The sequence below is a fragment of the Schistocerca nitens genome, chromosome 3 (genome assembly GCF_023898315.1).
Source record: "Schistocerca nitens isolate TAMUIC-IGC-003100 chromosome 3, iqSchNite1.1, whole genome shotgun sequence".
NCBI classification, from domain to species: domain Eukaryota; kingdom Metazoa; phylum Arthropoda; class Insecta; order Orthoptera; family Acrididae; genus Schistocerca; species Schistocerca nitens.
The window spans coordinates 382,648,301-382,673,922 of record NC_064616.1 but is presented as its reverse complement, the minus strand read 5'-3'; positions in this window follow the sequence as shown (position 1 = coordinate 382,673,922).

Sequence of the window (25,622 nt, the reverse complement as noted above, 5' to 3'; positions counted from 1 at the left end):
TCACGCTAGTTTGGTAGTAAAGGATGTTGTTTGCAACACTGGCTCGGTTTCAAATAGTGCAGTTCATGGCTTGTAGAAAATAAACTAACGCTAAATCACAGTAAAACTCAGTTTTTACAGTTTCTACCACACAATTCAACAAAACATTACGTTTTAATTTCACAGAATGGGCATATGATTAGTGAGACTGAACAGTTCAAATTTCAAGATGTTCAGATAGATAGTAAACTGTTGTGGAAAGCCCATATTCAGGATCTTGTCCTAAGACTTAATGCTGCCATTTTTACTGTCTGAATGGTATCTGAAGGAAGTGATCGTTCGATACTAAGAGTTGTCTATTTTGCTTATTTTCATTCGCTTATGTTGTGTGGTATTATCTTTTGGGGTAACTCTTCCCATTCTCAAGGGATATTTTTGGCCCTAAAATGAGCAGTTTGGGCAATAAGTGATGTAAGTTCCCGAACCTCTTGTTGGACCTTGCTCAGTAGTCTGGATATTCTGACATTGGTCTCTCAATATATATATTCTTTACTGTCGTTTCATGTTAACAATATCAATCCATTCCCAAGAATTAGCAGCCTTCATTCAGTTCATACTAGGTAGAAATCCAGTCTGCATTTGGATCGCACCTCCTTGACCCTTGTGCAGAAGGTGTGCAGTATACTGATGAATCCGTTTTCAATTAGCTACCACAAGAATTCAAAGCTCTTAGCAGTATTCTGTGCACTTTCAAATCGAAACTGATGATTTTCCTCATGAGTCACTCCTTCTACTCTGTCTTGGAGATCCTTGAAAAATTAAGCTGTTGTGTTTACTTAAACTTACGATTTGCCTTTTTTGGGTCATAAATATTTTATTTTACCTGTTGTTTCTGTTATTTTGTAATTTCACATACTGACACGTTCGATGACCTTGGAGATTTGCTCCTCAGTTTCGTCCTACAGAACTAGAGATGTAAAATAAAAAATATGGTAGTTTACGACATGCTATTCAATGGCCATTGAATAGCCAGTGGCATGTGTTCCCCCACCTCCATGCTACGAGATTAGGAATGGCCAGTATCACCAATGTGAATGGAGTTTCCAATTACAAGTTATGAAATACACTGCGTTTACATGCGACACATCTTCTGAAAAACGAAAACCGAATTTCAGAAACCGTTTCTCGCTGTTGCGGTTACATGTTAAGCTGGGTTCACACAGTTCCCAAAACTCCTGTAAACGCTTCAAAATGGATTCTGGAAATCCGCTTCTGGTTGCTAGCTTTCCAATACCGCAACCGATTTTTGCTGCCATGTTAATGCAACCGGTTTTGAACGTGCTTGGACTGTCAGGTTTCTACTTGTTGTTACATATTTTCAGCAAATATGGATAGAGTGGCTTTTTGTACAGTGAATGATAAGTATAAATATTAGACTGATACTGTTTACACCACGTCTAATTGAAGAGAAATAGTGATTGTGCTAACTAAATCATAAACTTTAACAGCTGTTTTCCAGGCGCCATATTTAACTGGCCTAGCAGATCGCCACTGGTCTTAAAGCTGGTTTCACACATGAAACAAAAGTGTCATCACAGCTAGTGGCATACTGTAGTTGCATTGCAGTTGCATGTGTGAACTCCAAGTTTTTAGTGGTGCAACCTAAGAGACACGATTTTTGTCATACTACAAAGAGTTGAGCTTGGTTGTACTTTGTCGCTCCACTTTCCTACCACCACTGCTCCCTGGTGGCAGTATTGTGACACACGAGCATTGTGTCGCAGTTATCATACAGTGAACGCTGCTGTGCACTATTCTATTTCAGGGTGTTTTTATTTTATTTCTGAAAAAAAAAAGAAAGCAGTTTCGGCAGGTACACTTTCGCAGCTCCTAGAATTACAAGAACAGCAATCTATGTTTGATTTTCTGAATCAGTGTGTGTGTGTGTGTGTGTGTGTGTGTGTGTGTGTGTGTGTGTGTGTGCAAACCAATGACATATCCCACGAAGGAATAAATAAATAAACATAGTATGTGTAACCAAAAAGACGAGTCCTATAAACTTCGTAATTTGTGGGACCAAGCAGTGTATAAATTGTGGATTATATGCAGGAAATTGCTCCCTAGTGTGATGCGGCAGCTGTTAAACTAAAAATTAGTTATTCGAAATGCCTATATCAACAAATATAATAAGATTCTAAAATCTTGAGAGAGAGGCATGTCTGCAAATGATATTTATATGCCAGCTGTTGGTTAGTTTGCCATTGCAGACAGCATTTTCGTCTGTGAGTGTTATTTATTTTATAAATGTGTTTGTTTTCCTTGATTTATCCCTGGGTGAAATCTATTTTCGGATCCAGCATTTGGGTTTCGACTTCCTTGTATTTAACTCTTTGTCACAGCTCTAAGGCCATAGCCTGCACTATAGCATTCATACCCGCCAATATGATTTCAGTTGACATATGTTAAAAGCTGTGCAACTACGTAGACTTTGTGGTGTCCTGTGTGAACGATAGCTCACAATGCCACTACAGCAAGCCACAAGCTGTGGCGTCACATTAGATGCCTGTGTGAACCCAGCTTAACATATAAATACAACAGCAAGAAACGGTTTCTGAAATTCGGTGTTCGTCTTTCGGAAGATGTGTCGCATGTAAACGCAGTGTATTTCATAACTTGTAATTGGAAACTCCATTCACAACGTTGTATTCCTCCAACATATCAAACAGCAGACTACTTCACGCGCTACTGTGACCGTGTAGCGAACTTCGAGGCATCATAACAGGCAGTACACTGCGACCAGAGTTCATGAATCATGCAGACATAAAAAAAGACATCGGGTCTAAACATTACATTTGTGCAGTGTTCATTGCCTACACCCCTACCTGTCATTTGGAAAAGAGACATGCAAGTGGACGATGAATGTTGCAACCATAGAAGGAAGAAATGAAATTATCCTGCTTTGTGAAGAATGTAGGAGAAATATTGAGGCTGCTGTTGCATTGCATGAGGAGCGTTTTCCAGAGAAAGTTCTCTCTCGTTTGTTCTTTTACAAGGTTGTGAACGCCTTAATGTCTGATGGCAGTGTACAGAACAGCAAAAGGAAACAAAGCAAATGTGTAACAGGAGAAGCTAATGAAATAGCTGTACTAGCGGCAATGAACCACAACCCACAGATAAGTGCCTGGCAATTAAACTGCGATTCCAGTATCTCCGTAGGTAGTATTGTCACAGTACTGCATCATATTAAGTATCATTCATACTACGTGTTACTGCATCAAGAACTTCATGGCCTCGATTTCCATAACTGGGTAGTGTTTTGTGAATGGGCATTTAAACAAATGCAAACGACCCCCACATTCTTTGCTGAGGTACTATTTTCCGATGAGTATACATGCACAAACAATGGTAGTGTTAACGGGCATAACATTCATTACTGGAGTGTAGACAATCCCCATGGACTACAGAAAGTTGATCGTCAACCACCTTGGTCAGTTAATGTATGGTATGGCAACATGGGGAACAAACTCAATGGTCCATATTTTATCGATGGCACGTTGAATGGGCGCAAACATCGAACGTTTTTGGAACAGAAACTACTAGTTCTACTGCAGGATGTTGCCTGGACATTCGACAATGTATGTGGTTACAGCCTGACAGTTGCCTAGCACATTACACAACTGAAGCCCAGGTATTAACCCATGTTTACACTGGTTGCTGGATCGGCAGAGGTGACCCCAACAATAGGATCGCTAGCTTGCTGAAATTGACGTCGCCACATATCTTTCTGTGGGGATATTTAAGAGGTAATGTGTACCAGAAAGTACCAACAGGCCACGAAGATATTGTCAACTGCATCAGAAATGCCTGTGCTGACATTCCCACTGATATGCCTGTGTCCTATATACAGTCGTTTGAAAAGCAGACCACTAAGTATACTGAAGTTGGTGGAAGTACGTTTGAAAATCTACTCTGATTGGAAAAGTAGAGCAGTGTTCTCACCTCGAGCATGTCCACAGTGGTGAGTCGAGTAGTTCCCTGTTTAATATGTTGGAGGAATACAACCTTGCGAATGGAGTTTCCAATTAGAATTTATGAAATACTGGACTGTCCTACTATTTGCCTTTGGATATTCAAGGGCAATTGAGTAGCATGTCGTAAATTACAATTGTGCAGCCATTTCTATTCCCCAGATTACAGAGATATCTATGGTGATATGATGAAAATGCTTCAGGCAAAACTATGTAAATTTTGCGGCAAAATCGTAATGTGCCATAAAAAATCAGAGGTTCTCTTTGAAGATTTCAAAGTTGCCCCCCACCATCCACGCATGGCGTGGCAAGTGGGGTCGAGTGTATCATTGGATGTCCCCCTCTGAGAGAAACAAATTGGAATTATAACTTTATTTGATCCAATGTGTAGTTTTCGGGATATTTCAGTGACGTCAGTGAAAAGAACACCCTGTATAAAAACAAATGAGCAGGTGCACAAGTTAAAAAGGAAAAGATGTTGAATGATTAAAATAGATACATAAATGATAGAAGTGATGAGTGAATGTAGAATGCCAGGGATAAGTATCATGGAAACATAGCATTCAAGGATTGTGTGTAGAAGGGTGTCTGTATTCATAGATGTTTGAAGGAGGGATTTGACGAGAGTGAAGAGAATGTTTTTTTTTAGATTTCCAGGCTTTCGACATTGTTCCTCACAAGCGACTTCTAACCAAACTGCGTGCCTACGGATTATCGCCTCAATTGTGCGACTGGATTCGTGATTTCCTGTCAGAAAGGTCACAGTTCGTAGCAATAGACAGAAAGTCATGGAGTAAAAGGGAAGTAATATCCGGCGTTCCCCAAGGAAGTGTTATAGGCCCTCTATTGTTCCTAATCTATGTTAACGACATAGGAGCAATCTGAGTAGCCGTCTTAGGCTGTTTGCAGATGATGCTGTAAGTTACCGTCTTTTAAAGTCATCAGATGATCAAAACATCTTGCATAATGACCGTGAATAAAGAAAAGTGTGAAGTTATTCACATGAGTACTAAAAGAAATCCGCTAAATTTCGATTACACGATAAGTCACACAAATCTGAAGGCTGTAAATTCAGCTAAATACTTAGGGATTACAATTACAAATAACCTAAATTGGAATGATCACATAGATAATATTGTGGGTAGAGCAAACCAAAGACTGCGATTCATTGGTAGAACACTTAGAAGGTGCAACAGGTCTACTAAGGAGACTGCTTACACCACGCTTGTCCGCCCTATTCTGGAGTATTGCTGTGCGGTGTGGGATCTGCATCAGGTGGGACTGACGAATGACATCGAAAAAGTGCAAAGAAGGGCAGCTCGTTTTGTATTATCGCGAAATAGGGGAGATAGTGTCACAGATATGATACATGAATTGGAGTTGCAATCATTAAAACAAAGGTGTTTTTCGTTGCGACAGGATCTTTATCGCGGTATAAGCGTATATTTTTATTTTTATAATTACATATTTTAGGATTTTGGTTGGGGTGACTTTAAATATTGTGGGCTAGCATGAGACTTTTAATTAACTTATACCGCGATAACACTCGTACGGACATTGGCTGCCCCGAAGTACGTACGATATAATATTTTTTAAACACAGCGCTCGACTCACCGCCTTCTAATAAATAGTTTGTGTGAGCGCTGCTATTTAGAAAAGAAAATATGCGTATTCTTACGCAAACTGTAATTATTAATATGGGTCTCAGGGGCTACTGGTTATTTATGTACCAAATTACATAAAGATTAACCGAAATATTGCTGAATGTAATGATTTTTAATATTTCTTGTTCATTATTTGCAAGGCAAAACTGGAGAGAATCTCATCTGTCGTTACGTGGCCAAAATGAAACATACTGAACTAATTCAGTGCTTTGAATGTTGGTAATTGAAATCTATCACTACTGTCTTTAACTTTGAAATTAATGAAAGATCAAAATTGAGAAGTCTCTCGCATTTACATTTAATAACATGAATCGTCAGCGTAATGGTCGACTAAATCCTGCTAGGGGAGATGAGCTCCCTACACTACGAATTTCTGTAAAAACTTTGTTAACTATAATCACTGGCTGAAATCATGAGAGGTGACAATTAAGTCAATAGTACACACTTTCTAATAACAATTTCTATTATATTTTTCAAAAATGCAGATAAAACTTACATTAATTATCAGACAGCACTACAATGACGGCCTACCGCTAGACGAAACAAAACAAGAGAGATAGTTCAATCAAACCATTGTCTCTGATCTTCATGGCCTATGTTACACAGAGATTATACAAAAAGACTGTGTTTTGTTAATTACGTAGATATTTGTGTTCTGATAATAATAACTTACATTCTTTACTATTTGTTATACATCGCCCACACGTACACAGTCTTGAAATAATTTATAATTCACATGTCTCATAACAAAAACTTCCTTTCCCTTTCTCCAAATGTCCATTTTAGTGATGTACCATCACATCTTCTCATGAAATTTCAATCACCAGTTTTCTCCTCCAATTGCCAAAACATCCCGTTGGCACCCACCTACATAGGGAGAAATGATTATCACGATAAAATAAGAAAAATCGGGGCTCGCACAGAAAAATTTAAGTGCTCGTTTTTCCCGCGTGCCGTTCGAAAGTGGAACAGTAGAGAGACAGCCTGAAGGTGGTTCATTGAACCCTCTGCCATGCGCTTTATTGTGAATAGCAGAGTAATCACGTAGATGTAGATGGTTCCGAACCAAGATTTAGGAAGTGAGTGGAGAGTTAAGAAACCCTGATAAGGGAAAGGTGGAAGGGAACTTCTAGATCTGGGAAGATGGGCATATATCAGGGCTGTTTCATGGATGAGTAAGGGAAGGTGATTAAAGTTTCATGAAGAGAAGATGTGGAGAGTGTGGTGGTGTAGTGTTAATAGAATGTGGTAATAGAGGAGCAGCAGAGTATCAGGATGAGTAAGCAGGGGGGGAACTGGGGAGTGGGCAGTGTCAAGTTTACAGGTGTTCAAAATGGAAGAGCAGGGCGGTGAATTTTATTAGTTGATTTGTTTTGGAATGGAGAACATAGTGATAAAATCTTCTCGGGTGGACAGCCAAGTCAATGCGTTGTTCTCTGGCAATGTTTCAGCAAATTTCTTACTTGCCATCTTCAGGCGAAGACTTCACCTCAAGATGGCAAGTAAGAAATTTGCTGAAACGTAGCCAGAGAACAAAATATTGACTCGACTGTCAAACAAGAAGATTTCCTCATCGAGATTCTCCGAGAAAGCCTGCATTCTCATATGGAGAACATACTTTTGATAACCACAAATAGGTTGTGCAGATTCCACGAAAGTTCTAAAATATAGCTACACCTGCCGAAGGACGAATGAGGACATCACATTATTTGAATCAATTTTGGAAATGTGAATTGATTTCTGCATCTACAACCATACTTTGCAAACTACTGTGAAGTGAATAAAACTTCCTCGGTTTTCAAGCCGTGTCAATTCGAATAAATTCTTCGAGCTTTCGATGGCCATCACCGCCATCGTCGTCAGGCGTTCACTGACTGCCGGGGCAGCTTTTTTTCCCTTTATTGTGATTTCATTCCCCTGCTCCATATGGGCAGGGGATTAGATTAGATTAGATTAGATTAATACTAGTTCCATGGATCATGAATACGATATTTCGTAATGATGTGGAACGAGTCAAATTTTCCAATACATGATATAATTAAGTTAATTTAACAACACACTTAAGATAATATAACAACTTTCTTATTTTTTGTGTTTTTTATTATTTTTTTATTTTTTTATAATTTTTGTTTGTTTTTTTCTTTTTTTTCTTAATTTGTATCTAAAAATTCCTCTATGTAGTAGAAGGAGTTGTCATTCAGAAATTCTTTTAATTTCTTTTTAAATACTTGTTGGTTATCTGTCAGACTTTTGATACTATTTGGTAAGTGACCAAAGACTTTAGTGGCAGTATAATTCACCCCTTTCTGTACCAAAGTTAGATTTAATCTTGAATAGTGAAGATCATCCTTTCTCCTAGAATTGTAGTTATGCACACTGCTATTACTTTTGAATTGGGTTTGGTTGTTAATAACAAATTTCATAAGAGAGTATATATACTGAGAAGCTACTGTGAATATTCCTAGATCCTTAAATAAATGTCTGCAGGATGATCTTGGGTGGACTCCAGCCATTATTCTGATTACACGCTTTTGTGCAATAAATACTTTATCCCTCAGTGATGAATTACCCCAAAATATGATGCCATATGAAAGCAATGAGTGAAAATAGGCGTAGTAAGCTAATTTACTAAGATGTTTATCACCAAAATTTACAATGATCCTTATTGCATAAGTAGCTGAACTCAAACGTTTCAGCAGATCATCAATGTGTTTCTTCCAATTTAATCTCTCATCAATGGACACACCTAAAAATTTGGAATATTCTACCTTAGCTATATGCTTCTGATTAAGGTCTATATTTATTAATGGTGTCATACCATTCACTGTACGGAACTGTATGTACTGTGTCTTATCAAAATTCAGTGAGAGTCCGTTTACAAGGAACCACTTAGTAATTTTCTGAAAGACAGTATTGACAATTTCATCAGTTAATTCTTGTTTGTCAGGTGTGATTAATATACTTGTATCATCAGCAAAGAGAACTAACTTTGCCGCTTCATGAATATAGAATGGTAAGTCATTAATATATATTAAGAACAACAAAGGACCCAAGACTGACTCTTGTGGAACCCCATTCTTGATAGTTCCCCAGTTTGAGGAATGTGCTGATCTTTGCATATTATGAGAACTGCTTATTTCAACTTTCTGCACTCTTCCAGTTAGGTACGAATTAAACCATTTGTGCACTGTCCCACTCATGCCACAATACTTGAGCTTGTCTAGCAGAATTTCATGATTTACACAGTCAAAAGCCTTTGAGAGATCACAAAAAATCCCAATGGGTGGTGTTCGGTTATTCAGATCATTCAAAATTTGATTGGTGAAAGCATATATGGCATTTTGTGTTGAAAAACCTTTCTGGAAACCAAACTGGCATTTTGTTAGTACTTCATTTTTACAGATATGTGAAGCTACTCTTGAATACATTACTTTCTCAAAGATTTTGGATAAAGCTGTTAGAAGGGAGATTGGACAGTAGTTGTTGACATCAGACCTATCCCCCTTTTTATGCAAAGGTATAACAATAGCATATTTCAGTCTATCAGGGAAAATGCCCTATTCCAGAGAGCTATTACACAGGTGGCTGAGAATCTTACTTATCTGTTGAGAACAAGCTTTTAGTATTTTGCTGGAAATGCCATCAATTCCATGTGAGTTTTTGCTTTTAAGCAAGTTTATTAGTTTCCTAATTTCAGAGGGAGAAGTGGGTGAGATTTCAATTGTATCAAATTGCATAGGTATGGCCTCTTCCATTAACAGCCTAGCATCTTCTAATGAACACCTGGATCCTACTATATCCACAACATTTAGAAAATGATTATTAAAAATATTTTCAACTTCTGACTTTTTGTTCGTTAAGTTTTCATTCAATTTGATGGTAATACTATCTTCCTGTGCTTTTGGTTGACCTGTTTCTCTTTTAATAATATTCCAAATTGTTTTAATTTTATTATCAGAGTTGCTGATTTCAGACATGATACACATACTTCTGGATTTTTTAATAACTTTTCTTAACACAGTAGTTTTTATAATGTTTGATAGTTTCTGGGTCACTACTCTTTCCTGCTGTCGGATACATTTCCCTTTTGCGGTTACAAGATATTTTTATACCCTTAGTAAGCCATGGTTTGTTACAAGGTTTCTTACGAGTATATTTAACTATTTTCTTGGGGAAGCAGTTTTCAAATGCATTTACAAAAATGTTATGAAATAAATTATATTTTAAATTGGCATCAGGTTCACGGTACACCTCATCCCAGTCTAACTGCTGTAGGCTTTCCCTGAAATTTGCAATTGTTAAATCATTGACTGAACGTACTACTTTAGAGGACTGTTTAGTATCGCTGAATGGAGCTATGTCATATATTGTAACTAGCTGTGCACCATGATCAGAAAGCCCATTCTCAACAGGCTGAGCATTTATCTGGTTAAACTTATCTTGGTCTATAAAGAAGTTATCTATCAGTGAGCTGCTATTCTTTACCACCCGAGTAGGAAAATCAATAACGGGTGTCAAATTGAAAGAACCGAGTAATACTTCAAGGTCATTTTTCCTATTACCCTCTTTCAGAGAATCTACATTAAAGTCCCCACAGATAATAATTTGCTTCCCCCCGTCTGACAGATAGCACAACAAAGAGTCCAAATTTTTCAGAAATAGATGAAAATTTCCTGATGGGGACCTATATACAGTTATAATTATAAATGTGCCTTTATTTAATTTAAGCTCACAGGCACATGCTTCTATATGTTTCTCTACACAAAACTTCTTTGTTTCTATACTTTTTGCACAATGATAACTTTTGACATATATGGCAACTCCTCCTTTCTCCATAGTTTCTCTCATTAAATGTGCAGAGAGCTTATATCCACTTACATTTACCTTATCCATATCAGTAACAATGTGATGCTCAGACAGGCATAGTATATCTATTTCATCCTCAGCTTCTAAATCTTCTAAACAAACCAGAAGCTCATCTATTTTATTCCTTAAACTCCCAATATTTTGATGAAATATACTTACATTATTTTTAATTATACTTTTATGAGAACCTTTCCTTATTCTAAAATTTGTGGTACTCTCCTGTCTGAGTTTCTCATTGTGCTCAGGCCTAGTTCCTATACCAGTGGTCACATGGTGTTCAGAGAGGCAGATTATGTCAACTGGGTTGGGTGACTTTTAATTCATCAATGCAATTACCTAGGACTGAGATACAACTTGGTGGAGATAAAATTTCTGGTGACTGGTGAAAATTTATAATTGACAGCTGTGATTGGTGATCCAATGTGCTAGAATTGTGCTGTTTAATTTCTTTCCTAAACTGAAGATTTGATTCAATCCTGACCTCTCGTAGAACTTGACATCTTTCTGTCTTACCTATCCTAAAAAAGGTGCTGCTCCAACCCCTGGAACCACTGGTATTTTACCATTCATGGCAGTGCCTCCCCCCTTTAAATTTCCTGCTATTACCCCAGCCAGTTTCCCCTTCCCTTTCCTGTTGAGATGTAGGCCATGCCTGGTATAGTCCCACCTACTGAGAGAATCAACAGGAACCACACCAATATGAGCCCCCGCACCTGACCCAAGCAGCCGTTCCAACTCCAAATTAACTCTCCCAACAGAAGAGTTCAAATGAGGCCGGTCATGGCGTCAAGGGCTGTCAGCGGCAAAATCCGCCGTTCTTCAGCCTAGTGACATGACAAATTAAACAAGAATAAAATGCTACATATATAAGGCGATAAAAAAGGGGAACATAAAACAGAGTAAGGAGAGATAATGGAGGTAAAAATACCCGGACAGGGAGACGTTCATCGGCGGACAGTTAAAAAAAGTCACCATACAGTTAAAAAACACAGTTGCCGATTCTTAAAACAGAAAGAAGACACGGAATGCACATGCACAGGTTAAAAGTCGGCCAGCCGGGGCTGCTACGGTTTCTCGCTAATATAGGCATGATGACATCATTAGCAGCCAATCAGATAGACCCAGTGTGGTGCGCGTGTAAGTCGACCCGGGCAGCTAGCGAAGCTATTGCCCGTGGCAGCACCGGTGACGTCAGGTGGACCAGGGGCAGGCGCCATGTTTGAAACTGCCGCTCCCGCGTCGCGCATCTGTTTTTGCTTTCTTTCTATGCCCAACGCCCGCCCCCATGCCCTGCTGAGTGTGTACACCTGGTCTCTGTTGAAATTGTTGTTATTTAAACGAATCTCGGCCGCTTCCTTTATAACGGAGTCCCAATATGTAGAAGCATGAGCCAACACTTTTATATTTTCGAACTCTATTTTAAGTCCGTTTTCTAGGCAATGCTCCGCAATGGATGATTTGTCAAGCTCCCTTTGTTTTATATGGCGCTTGTGCTCAGTACAACGCTCCGCAACCGTGCAAATTGTTTGTCCGATACACATGCTGCCACATTCACAGGGTCCACTATACATGCTGCACACTCGAAGAGCAATGTCGTCTTTAACAGGGCGCAACGTATCTCGGATCTTGAGGGCAGGCCTGAACACTGGTCTTAGCCCATGTTTCTGCAGCAGACGCCCTAACTTGCCGCCAGTTGCTCCACAGTATGGCAGGAATGCAGTCCGCTTAGCCTCTTCTACTGATTCACCAGATGTCTTTCGTCGGCGGCCCTTGAAAGCGTTTGCGATGTCTCTTTTGCTGTATCCATTTTCCCCGAAAACACATTTCAAGTTCTGCAATTCAGACTGTAGGTGGTCGTTGTCTGAGATAATCTTGACTCTATGAACCAACGTGTTGAAGACCGCTTTCTTGTGTACAGGGTGGTGGAAACTATTGGCGTTCAAGTACCGATAAGTGTGTGTTGGTTTTCGGTACAATGAATGACCAAGCCGGCCTTCTGCCTTCCTCTCAACCAAAACATCCAAAAATGATAGCTTGCCGTGCTTCTCCATCTCGACAGTAAATTTAATGTTGGGATGGACGCCATTCATGTGATCGGTGAACTGCTGTAGTGTATCTTCACCATGAGGCCATGTCAGGTAGGTGTCATTAACGTATCGTAGAAAGCAAGATGGCCGTAATGCCACAGTTTGCAGAGCCTGCTCCTCAAAGTGCTCCATGAAGAAATTTGTGACTGCTGGAGACAGTGGTGATCCAATGGCTGTGCCGTCCGTCATCTCATAATATTCATCGCAGTACAAAAAGTACGTTGTCTTTAGGACGTGACGAAACAACTTAATAATTCCAGATGGAAAATGTTGGGCCAAAAGATCGAGTGTATCTTGTATTGGCACTCTCGTAAAAAGTGACACAACGTCCAGGCTAACCATTAGGTCGTTTGTGCCTATCTTCATTCTCTTGAGTGTCTCAACAAATTTCTGTGAGTTGACAACATGGTGTTCACAATGTCCCAATTTTGGTGCTAATAATCTGGCCAGATGTTTAGCAAGTCTGTAGGTGGGCGAACTGATTGCATTAACAATGGGCCTCAGAGGAACACTTTCCTTGTATATCTTTGGTAGTCCATAAATCCTGGGAGGTCTGGCGGCACAAGGCGTTAATTTATTTATTTATTTATTTACATGTCAAGTTCCGTAGGACCAAATTGAGGAGCAGATTTCCAAGGTCATGGAACGTGTCAGTACATGAACTTACAACATAAAAGTAATAACAGATAAAAAGAAATGTTCATGAACCTGAAAGAAAATCAGTCCATAAGTTTAAGCAAACGCTATCAGCAATACAATGAGAATCAGCTTAATTTTTCAGAATAGAAGGAGTGACCCATGAGGAAACTCTTCAGTTCCGATTTGAAAGCGCGTGGATTACTACTAAGATTTTTGAATTCGAGTGGCAGCTTACTGAAAATGGATGCAGCAGTATACTGCACACCTTTTTGCACAAGAGTTAAGGAAGTCCGATCCAAATGCAGGTTTGATTTCTGCTGAGTATTAACCGAGTGAAAGCTGCTTATTGTTGGAAATAAACTAATATTGGTAACAAGAAACGACAATAAGGAATATACATATTGAGAGGCCAATGTCAAAATACCCAGACTCGTGAACAGAGGTCGACAAGAGGTTTGTGAACTCACACAACTTATTGCCCGAACCGCCCGTTTCTGAGCCAAAAATATCGTTCTAGAATTGGAAGAGTTACCCCAAAACATAATAGCATACGACATAAGTGAATGAAAATAAGCAAAGTAGACTAATTTACGTGTCGAAGTATCACTCACTTTCGATACCGTTCGAATAGTGAAAATGGCAGTATTAAGTCTTTGAACAAGATCCTGAACGTGGGCTTTCCACGACAGCTTACTACCTATCTGAACACCTAGGAATTTGAACTGTTCAGTTTCACTAATCATATGCCCGTTCTGTGAGAATAAAACGTCAGGTTTTGTTGAATTGTGTGTTAGAAACTGTAAAAACTGAGTCTTACTGTGATTTAACGTTAGTTTATTTTCTACAAGCCATGAACTGAGGTCATGTACTGCACGACTTGAAATCGAGTCAATGTTGCACACAACATCCTTTACTACCAAGCTAGTGTCATCAGCAAACAGAAATATTTTAGAGTTACCCATAATACTAGAGGGCATATCATTTATATAAATAAGCAACAGGAGCAGCCCCAACACTGATCCGTGGGGCACCCCCCACTTGACAGTACCCCACTCTGATCCCACTTCACAGCCGTTATCAACATTGTGAATAATGACCTTTTGCTGCCTGTTGATAAAGTAAGAGGTGAACCAATTGTGAGCTACTCCCCTTATTCCGTAATGGTCCAACTCCTGGAGCAATATTGCCTTTGTTAAATCAAAAAATACGCCAAGCGTTCGAAACTTTTTGTTTAGCCCATCGAGTACCTCACAGGGAAAAGAGGATATAGCATTTTCAGTTGTCAAACGACTTCTAAAGCCGAACTGTACCTTTGATAGCAAATCGTGTGATATAAAATGATCAATTAACCTTACATACACAGCCTTTTCTATAACTTTTGTAAACACTGATGGCATAGAAATAGCTCTAAAATTATCTACATTATCCCTTTCTCCCTTTTTATAAAGCGGCTCTACTACTGAGTACTTTATTCGCTCAGGAAACTGACGATTCCTAAAGGAAAAATTACAAATATGGCTAAATACAGGGCTAACATGTGCAGCACAGTACTTTAATATTCTACTAGACACTCCATCATAACCATGAGAGTACTTAGTCTTCAATGATTTAATTATTGACTCAATCTCCCTCTTGTCTGTATCACAGAGGAGTATTTCGGACGTCAATCTCGGAAAGGCGTTTGCTAAGAAATTTATATGATTTCCTGTAGAAACTGAATTTTTATTTGATTCACCAGCAATGCTCAGAAAATGGTTGTTAAATACTGTACATATATCTGATTTATCAGTAACAGAAATATTATTACTGTGAACTGACTTTATATCATCAACCTTGTGCTGCTGACCAGACACTTCCTTCACAACTGACCATATGGCTTTAATTTTATCCTGTGAATTAGCTATTCTATTTGCATACCACATACTTTTTGCCTTGCTAATAACATTTTTAAGCACCTTACAATACTGTTTGTAATGGGCTACTGTAGCTTGATTGTGACTACTTCTAACATTTTGATATAATTCCTGCTTTGTTCTACATGATATCCTTATCCCACTAGTCAGCCAACCGGTCTGTCCATTACTGATAGTACCCCGTTTAGAATGTTCTAATGGAAAGCAACTCTCAAAGAGCATGAGAAATGTGTTATTGTATTTATCACCTATATTATCAGCACTATAAACATCTTGTCACTCTTGTTCCTTGACAAGTTTTGAAAAACTCTCTATTGCTGTTGGATTAAATTTCCTACGTAGTTTGTAGTTAAATACGACATTGGTTTGAGTACAAAAACCTTTTAGTGTTAAAATTTGTGCGTCATGGTCTGAAAGGCCATTCACCCTTTTACTAACAGAACGCCCATCTAGTAATGAAGAAGGAATAAAAATATTGTCTATGACTGTACTACTGTTCCGCTGCACCCTAGTTGGAAAAAACACAGTTTGCATCAGATCATATGAATTTAGGAGATCTACCAACATCCTTTTTCTTACACCATCATGTACAAAATTAATATTGAAGTCACCACATATAACTACTTTCTGGTACCTCCTACAAAGTGAATCAAGAACCCTCTCTAGCTCAAGCAAAAATGCTCTGAAGTCGGAGGTAGAGGACCTATAAACAACAGCAATTAGAAGTTAAGTTTCACTAAATTCAACTAATGCTGCGCAACTTTCAAATATCTGTTCAGTGCAGTGTCGTGATACGTCTATGGACTCAAATGAAATACTGTTTTTTACGTACAGAGCCACTCCCCCACCCTGCAAGGAACTCCTTGAGAAACAGCCAGCTAATCTGTAGCCTGGTAAAGGAAGCCTCTGAATTATCAAATTATTTAAGTGGTGCTCTGATATACCAATAATTTCAGAGTTAACATCTATTAGCAGTTCACTAACTTTATCCCTAATACCTCCTATATTTTGATGAAATATGCTAATTCCTTCTCTACTTGGAAACATTACATCCTCTGGAGGTGAGCCCTTAGTTAGAGGCACTTCCTTTAAGCAGGTATACCTATCAGCTGACTTCAGTCTAAAAAAGGTGCAGCTCTAACACCAACTACTACAGGAATTTTTCCATGAGTGATACCACTACCACCACCACCACCACCACCACCCACTACACTGTCACCTGTAAACTTAGCCAGCCTCCCCTTCCCATACCTACTGAGGTGCAGGCCATGCCTAGTGAAACCCCATCTACTGATAGACCCAACTGGCACCACTGAGATGTGATCCATGCCCTCCGCCATCAGATCCCTCCCCAGCCCCACATTAACGCGCCTAACAGCCGCATTAAAGTGAGGCCTATCATGACGCTGAAACAGTTGCACGAAATGCACATTAGTGCCACCAGTTTGAGTAGCTATCTTAACCAAGTCACCACTGACATCATATTCCCCGTCCCTATCGAGACTGTTCTCTGCTCCACCCACTATCACTACCTGATTCTCTTTCGTAAAATTCTTACATAATTCCCCTATGCTTTCAGTCACCTGAGCCAACCCTGCACTAGGCTTCACAATGCTGGTGACCTGGTACTCACTCCCCAACACTTCCTGCAACTGCTGGCTCACACTTCTACTGTGTGAACTACCTAGCAGCAGAACCTTCTTTCTGCTAGACTGCAACTAACCTAGGCCTCCTAATTGCTGAGGACTTCTGCAAGTTACCTACACGAGGCTCCTCTCCACTCAACTCTGATAGTTGGTCGTATCTATTGCATGTATGCAAAGTAAAACTGTCTGAATACCTCCTCTTCCTAGCTACCTTCTTGCCAACTGCCAGTTCCCATTCCCCACCACCCTTCACCCTCCTCAACCTATCTAGTTCCTCCTTTGCGCATTGTAACTGCACCTGAATGGCACAGATCTTACGCTCCTGCTCCTCTATTAACTTGTTTCTACTACAGACTCTACATTCCCAGGAGAGGATCTCCCTATAATGACCACTGGCTTCCCCACTGCATTCCCCCCAATAAAAATACTTTGAACAAATCCCACACAGTAACCCACTGCTCACAAACCTTCGACAGAGCCCACACTTTTCACTCATGGTAAAATTTTACAGTTACTGAAAAAAACTATACGTCTACGTTATCAAAGTTCAGTTACACCAGTAGAACTATTTAAGAACTAACAATAATGGTCTCTAAATTCTCTGCCTACTAAGAAAGCAGCTACTTGTATTAATACTGCTACAACACAGCCGATACCAATACCAGCAAAACTTCACAAAATTATTAGCTAAAACCAAAAAATTTAAACGAGCACTGTAACACTAAGCGAAGTTAAAACATTAAATGAAAATTTTACTGAAATATTTCACTAGAAAGAATAATAAACGTCAGTTGAAAACTAAAGCACGAAATTTACGAAATTTCTTCACCACTTCATCTGGTAAACCAGAATCCTTTAATAACTTCCCCGTCTTTCTGACAATGGCCTGTGTTTGATCACGACTAAGCTTGCGGCACGTGCCGTCTTCTAATAAATGTAGCATCTTCAGGTGGTAGTCTGCAAAGTTCAAAACCACGGTGGCATTCCCTTTGTCGACTGACAAGACAACCAAGTCTTCATTCTCACGTAATAACCGTAAGCCACGTCGTTCCTCCTGGCTAATATTAGATTTTGGTGGCTTAGCTTTCTCCAGGATATGGCTGGTAGTTAGCCTGACGTCCTCAGCTGCATCGTGCGAAAGATTCCTAAAGCACTGCTCTATTCCACTAATTATATCCAATATTGCAGACGTCGTGGAGATGGAGAAAACTTGAGGCCTTTACTCAGCGCTGATACAGAGCCAACTGGACGTTCTTGGTTGGAAAGATTAACAACCGTTCTATGGGCCTTATCGGATTTCTCAATAGTTCTCCGTGATTTAGTCGGTCGAACTTGGCACATTGCTTCGACGTTGCCTTGGATAAACATGCATGCTGTTGCGTTGCCGTGGCTACATCCACCAACTCCCAATCGAATGGTGACAATGTTGATGACAAAGACAGATGGCACTCAAATACACTCCTGGAAATGGAAAAAAGAACACATTGACACCAGTGTGTCAGACCCACCATACTTGCTACGGACACTGCGAGAGGGCTGGACAAGCAATGATCACACGCACGGCACAGCGGACACACCAGGAACCGCGGTGTTGGCCGTCGAATGGCGCTAGCTGCGCAGCATTTGTGCACCGCCGCCGTCAGTGTCAGCCAGTTTGCCGTGGCATATGGAGCTCCATCGCAGTCTTTAACACTGGTAGCATGCCGCGACAGCGTGGACGTGAACCGTATGTGCAGTTGACGGACTTTGAGCGAGGGCGTATAGTGGGCATGCGGGAGGCCGGGTGGACGTACCGCCGAATTGCTCAACACGTGGGGCGTGAGGTCTCCACAGTACATCGATGTTGTCGCCAGTGGTCGGCGGAAGGTGCACGTGCCCGTCAACCTGGGACCGGACCGCAGCGACGCACGGATGCACGCCAAGACCGTAGGATCCTACACAGTGCCGTAGGGGACCGCACCGCCACTTCCCAGCAAATTAGGGACACTGTTGCTCCTGGGGTATCGGCGAGGACCATTCGCAACCGTCTCCATGAAGCTGGGCTACGGTCCCGCACACCGTTAGGCCGTCTTCCGCTCACGCCCCAACATCGTGCAGCCCGCCTCCAGTGGTGTCGCGACAGGCGTGAATGGAGGGACGAATGGAGACGTGTCGTCTTCAGCGATGAGAGTCGCTTCTGCCTTGGTGCCAATGATGGTCGTATGCGTGTTTGGCGCCGTGCAGGTGAGCGCCACAATCAGGACTGCATACGACCGAAGCACACAGGGCCAACACCCGGCATCATGGTGTGGGGAGCGATCTCCTACACTGGCCGTACACCACTGGTGATCGTCGAGGGGACACTGAATAGTGCACGGTACATCCAAACCATCATCGAACCCATCGTTCTACCATTCCTAGACCGGCAAGGGAACTTGCTGTTCCAACAGGACAATGCACGTCCGCATGTATCCCGTGCCACCCAACGTGCTCTAGAAGGTGTAAGTCAACTACCCTGGCCAGCAAGATCTCCGGATCTGTCCCCCATTGAGCATGTTTGGGACTGGATGAAGCGTCGTCTCACGCGGTCTGCACGTCCAGCACGAACGCTGGTCCAACTGAGGCGCCAGGTGGAAATGGCATGGCAAGCCGTTCCACAGGACTATATCCAGCATCTCTACGATCGTCTCCATGGGAGAATAGCAGCCTGCATTGCTGCGAAAGGTGGATATACACTGTACTAGTGCCGACATTGTGCATGCTCTGTTGCCTGTGTCTATGTGCCTGTGGTTCTGTCAGTGTGATCATGTGATGTATCTGACCCCAGGAATGTGTCAATAAAGTTTCCCCTTCCTGGGACAATGAATTCACGGTGTTCTTATTTCAATTTCCAGGAGTGTAGATTCCTGGCATTATGATCAAGCTCGTACCTTGTCTGTCGTATCCGCTGTACCACTATGACGAGACTGGTCCTCTTCAAAATTCTGTCCACTGCAGCAGTTCGAATGAGGTGCTTAACTACTGCAAAGCGAGGAATTACCTCCTTGTCCCGGCAGCGTTGTAAAAATGCAAAAGAACTCAGCACATGTGATCTCTTTTTCCGCAGTTTTTTTAACAGTCTCACACTGCGCTTTATGTCCTCACCGTAGAGGAAAGCTATGTGTCCTCGGAGTCTTTTGCGATGGTATACATGAAATGTGGCAGCATGTATTTCGGACAAACAATTCGCACGGTTGCGGAGCGTTGTACTGAGCACAAGCGCCATATAAAACAAAGGGAGCTTGACAAGTCGGCCATAGCAGAGCATTGCCTAAAAAACGGATTTAAAATACAGTTCGAAAATATAAAAGTGTTGGCTCATGCTTCTACATATTGGGACTCCGTTTTAAAGGAAGCGGCCGATTCGTTTAAACAACAACAATTTCAACAGAGACCAGGTGTACACACTCAGCAGGGCATGGGGCCGGGCGTTGTGGCATAGAAAAAAAGCAAAGACAGATGCTCGACGCGGGAGCGGCAGTTTCAAACATGGCGCCTGCCCTGGCGCCACCAGACGTCACCGGTGCTACCACGGGCAATAGCTCCGCTAGCTGCCCGGATCGACTTACGCGCGCGCTACACTGGGTCTATCTGATTGGCTGCTGATGATGTCATCATGCCTATATTAGCGAGAAACCGTAGCAGCCCGGCAGTCAGTGAACTCCTGACAGTCGGTGAACTCCTGACGACGATGTCGGAAATGGTCATCGAAAGCTCGAGGATTTTATTCGAACTGACGCGGCTTGAAAACGGAGAACCTTTTATTTATGTATGCCGTCGCAAAAGACTCCGAGGACACACACTGTGAAGTGAAGTGCATGGCAGAGGGTACATCCCGTTGTACCAATTATTAGGGCTTTATCTTTCTCCACTGGCATACGGAGAGTGGGAAGAAGGACTGTTAAAGGGCCTTTGTGCATGCTGTAATTAACCTAGTCTTGCCCTCATGATCCCTATGAGAGCAATATGAAGGGATATAGTAAATTTCTATAGTAATCATTTAAGATGGTTCTTGAAACTTTGTAAGTAGGCTTCAACGCGATAGTTTTTGTCTATATTGAACAGTCTGCCAGTTCAGTTCTTTCACCATCTCTGTGCCACTGTTCTGCAGATCAAACAAACATGTAACCATTAATGCTGCCCTTATCTGTATACGTTCAATATCCCCTGTTAGTCCTATAATGTATGAGTCTCACACTCATGAGCAATATTCTAGGATGGGTCTCATTACTGATCTGTAAGCAGTTTCCTTTGTTGACTGGTTACATTTATCTGGTATTCTACCAATAAAATGAACTCTGCTATCTGCCTTACCCATGGCTGAGCCTATGAGATCGTTCTATTTCATTATCCTACAACGTGTTATACCCAGGAACTTATAAGAGTTGACCGGTTCCAGCCATGAGTCATTGATATTATGGACACAGGATACTATGTTTGTTTCGTTTTGTGAAGTACAGAGTTTTAAATTTCCGAAGCTCTAAAACAAGCTGCCAGTTGAACTGAATTGAAATGATTTATAGGCATCATCAGCTTGTACATTATAATTATACAAATGGTTATACAAATGATTAACGTATATAAATGTTATTACATAGATATTGCTTACCCTTTACTCATCACATAATTAGTTTTGTTACACAGATTATATAGATCACAAATTAGCTTGTATGCCATAAGTTACAGTTTTGTTTGTTGCAATCACATTTATAATAAAAGATCATTTTTTTATTATCTATAAATTCATTTGTAGTATAAAATGCTTTTCCTTTCAACCATGTCTCTACCACAATTTTAAATTTATTTTCATGTAATCGCTTCTGTCATATGATATACTGTTGGAAAATATTTTGCCAGCATGCAGAAAATTATTTTGGACTTTATTTAAATGAGTCCAAGTAATGTCCAGTAAGTACCTATTGTGAGTTTTCTTTGAGTGCACATCTGATCTCCTTTCATACATCCGGGAATTCTATTGAGCATGCGTAAGTACTTTGAGTTTGTATAGAATGGGGACTGTAAGTATCTAGTGCTCAATAAAGTACTGTCTGCACGAAATGAAGTTACTTCGACAAAAAATGCATGTAATAGCTTTCTTCTACAAGAGGAAAACCTCCTTTGCTCCAGCAGAATTCCCCAAAGAAGTATTTCATAATGCAAGTGTGTATGAAAAAAGAACACAGTATGCTCTAAGCATGAGCTCTATACTCACACAATCTTTCAGTTTCCTAAGGAGATATAAAACACTTTCGAGTTTACAGCAGAGCTTTTCTGTGTGGATATTCAAACATACTTTACTAACAAGGTATATACCTAACAATTTTACAGAATGCTTGAGTTCATTTTGCCCATTATTAATGCATTAAAGGGAAAAAGAGGATGTCTTAAGTTTTATTTCTATTTAATGTCAACCAACTTTCACAGAACCACTGCCTTTTCCATCATGGAGTTGTTCATTTGTTCAACAACACAAAACCATTATGTGATGTGATAAAAGTTATGTCCTATGTGTGCATCACTGATTTATATGGTGATAAGCTGATCAGGTCATTCACATACACAACAAATTCTTGTGGGACTCCATATTTTAGCTTGAGAAGGTCACATTTTTTATTTGAATTTATGAGAACTATTTGGTTTCTATTTGTCAAATACGATTTCAGTAGTGCTAGTTGTATTTCAGTTATTCCATACCTTTCAAGTTTGTAGTTAAGAAGGTATGTGAGACAGTGTCAGTGCCTTGGTTATATCTACTGGAGTAGTATAGATGTGCTCCCTATGTTTAAAACCATATACTGTAGTACTGATAGTACAACATCTTGAATTGCCTTAATTTTTGGTAGCCCATTTTGGAATCCATATTGGGCCTTGTTAAGTTGATTGTAACAATGAAAAAGATCATTTAATTTGTCATTCATTAAAGCTGACGTAATTGTCGATATTATGATACTTTTGCTATAGATCTGTAATTTGGGAGTGAATTTCTGTCCCTTTTTTTGTTTGCCAGCAAGACAATTGTCAGTTTCAGGCAGTCCAGAAATGATCTTTCCCCACACATTCTATTGATAAGGTTAAGACAGTGGAATACACAAAGCATCTTTTATTTTCTTTAGGTTGAAATTGGAGAAACGATGTATGTCTTCAGTTCTGGAGTTACTCAGTGATCTGACTACATCCACCATATCCTTAGGATAAATAATTCTTCACCTTCGTTTTCGCAAGTCTATTGTTTCTGTGATTCGGGAAGTCTCTCATTATTGTTATCTAAATTATTTTCATCCCTTCATAGCTAAGTTTCCAGAATTTATGAAACTATTATTTAGTTTATCTGCACTTAGAGCAACAGGTAAATATTCTGCAGTTGGCCTCATTTCTGCTTTAGCTGTTTTCCAAGCTGCTTTACATTTGTTATTGGAATGTAAATATAGTTATCATTGGCTTTTTTTCTTTGTAGAAAATGTGGCAGATGAACATCTATGCTCATTATTAGTGGAGGTTTTGTCATAGCAAATTATTAACAGAATTCTTAAATTATTCAAGTAAGGTGTACACCAATAAGTTACATTCATCTTCATTATAGACAGCGGTAATGGTATGTAACAAATAACTTAATGATCCATTCTCCATGACAGTGGTACACCAACCAATGCTCGAAAGTCTTTGTGTGAGGTTAGCTACATTTGGTGGATTTAATTTGCTCACTGAATTGGGTTCCATTGGTTGATCACGATATTTTCTGAACCCCATTAATTTCAGGAATAGACCATTATGATCAAAGAGCATAGGTTTAATAACATTAAATTCACATTATCTTTGCAAACGTTTCATATTGTAGTTAATCAACTTTATCCAAAATTGAAAGATGTGGACAATAGTGACTAACTAGAAAACTATTATTTCATTCACAAGAGATAACAAACAGAGAAACTAACTGTCTAAGAATAATACGATTCTGCAGTGCCTGTGTGATTCCGAACTACGAAGCATGCATGCATGTCCAAAGGAACAGGCACTGCGGCGACTACAGCCATTACGAAATAAATTAAATGTGTTCGCAATTGCGAATATGGACAACTAGCAGCTGTAGAATGGACTGACGACAATTCAAATTTGGGTCGGACGGGGCCTCAAACCTGTATGCACGTCCAAAGGAAGGTTGCATCGTAATTCAGAAAAACACAGGTAGTGCAATATTGTACACATCCGCCAACACCAGGCAATCGACTTTCTAGTAAAATGTCTCACCCGTATGGGAATATACATAATGGATGTACGAGAGCAGGTAGTAGACGCATGATTGACGTATGGAAGTTCGGTTCTAGCTGTGAATTGTGCGTGGATAGCCAAATGGTAAGGCGACTGCTAGCGATAAGCGGGAAATCCGGGTTCGAGTTCCGGTCTGCCATAAATTTTCATTTTCGTCAGTCCATTCTACAGCTGATGGTTGTCCATATTCCCAATTGAATGTATGTCTAACAATAAGTTCTTGCAGTGCATTCACGTTCATGTGTGGAATTCTCATTCTAGCGACTTGTTTCGATGATCTGTTGCCACAGTAGCCCGCTCTTTTGAGCGTAGAGTGGCAGGCAGCCAGCTATTCAGCGCTTCTAGGGGCAGAATGCAGATGAACCATTCCTTTGTCGGAGTGTGGTTGACATCTGTAGGATGGTCCTCTGCAAGTGATAAAACAACAGCTGTTTCCCTCTGACCAATGAATCTCTTGGCGATAACCGGGCGCAGCAGGAACTGAGAGGAATTCTGGCGTATTTTCCGTCCTCTTCGAGAGAATACATCTGTGGAAGCTCTTAATTTTTTAGATGAAAGACTGTCTTGGAAGGTGGTTGGAGAGGTTGACTGAACTGTAGCTGAGGAATACTGCATTTGCAGAGGCTTCTTTGGTTGTATTCTTCAGATATGTATCCACGCTCGTCAGAAGAGTGGTGCACTCGGTATGTACAGATGGGTATGTTTGACTCTTCGACCTGCCCAAGTGACAACGCCTGATGGAACTGGATCTTCAAATGTTGATAAGCTGCGTCCTGTAGGGGTTACTGCTGTGAAGGGATCATCTGTGTCATGATTCCACGAAGCTGTGTGCTCCTCTGAAAGGGTTTGTCTTGAAGAAGTTGCTGGAGGTGAATCTAGACTCTCTTCATGTGCGACATATGCAGGCTTCATCCTTTCAACTGAGACTGTAGCGGCTTTGCCATCTCGCAAAATAACATTACAATAGCTTATATGGGCCAACGTATGGAGGCGACAGTGGCGGTTTGAGCCCGGTTACTCATAACTAAATGTGTGAACAACTTTGAAGGTCCTTGTGGCAAAATCTTTGCTTGATTCCATGGTGAACTGGTGCTACGGGAATGAATATTCTCATTGTCCGCTGCAGTGTTTGGGCAAACCCTTGCATTACATTGCTGGAGGTGTTGCAATCTGACTGACTTTCTCTGAGATCTGGTGGCACTCATATGTATTGACCACAGACTAACTGACTCAGTGCCAGGTCAATGTCAGATTTTATAGTCATTCTTTATCCAAGCAGGACCACTGATAATGTGTCACTTCTGGTGTCTTCATGGCACATTAGGTCTGCTTTCAGGGCTCTGTGCAGACACTTCACCATTTCATTTCTCACAGGATGGTAACTAGTAGTTTTTAGGTGGCAGATTACACAAAGTTTTGTGAGTTCCATAAACAATGAGCAGTCAGTCTGTTGACTGCGATCGGTGATCACAGTGGCTGGAACTCCAAACCTAGCAATTCACATGCTAACAAACTC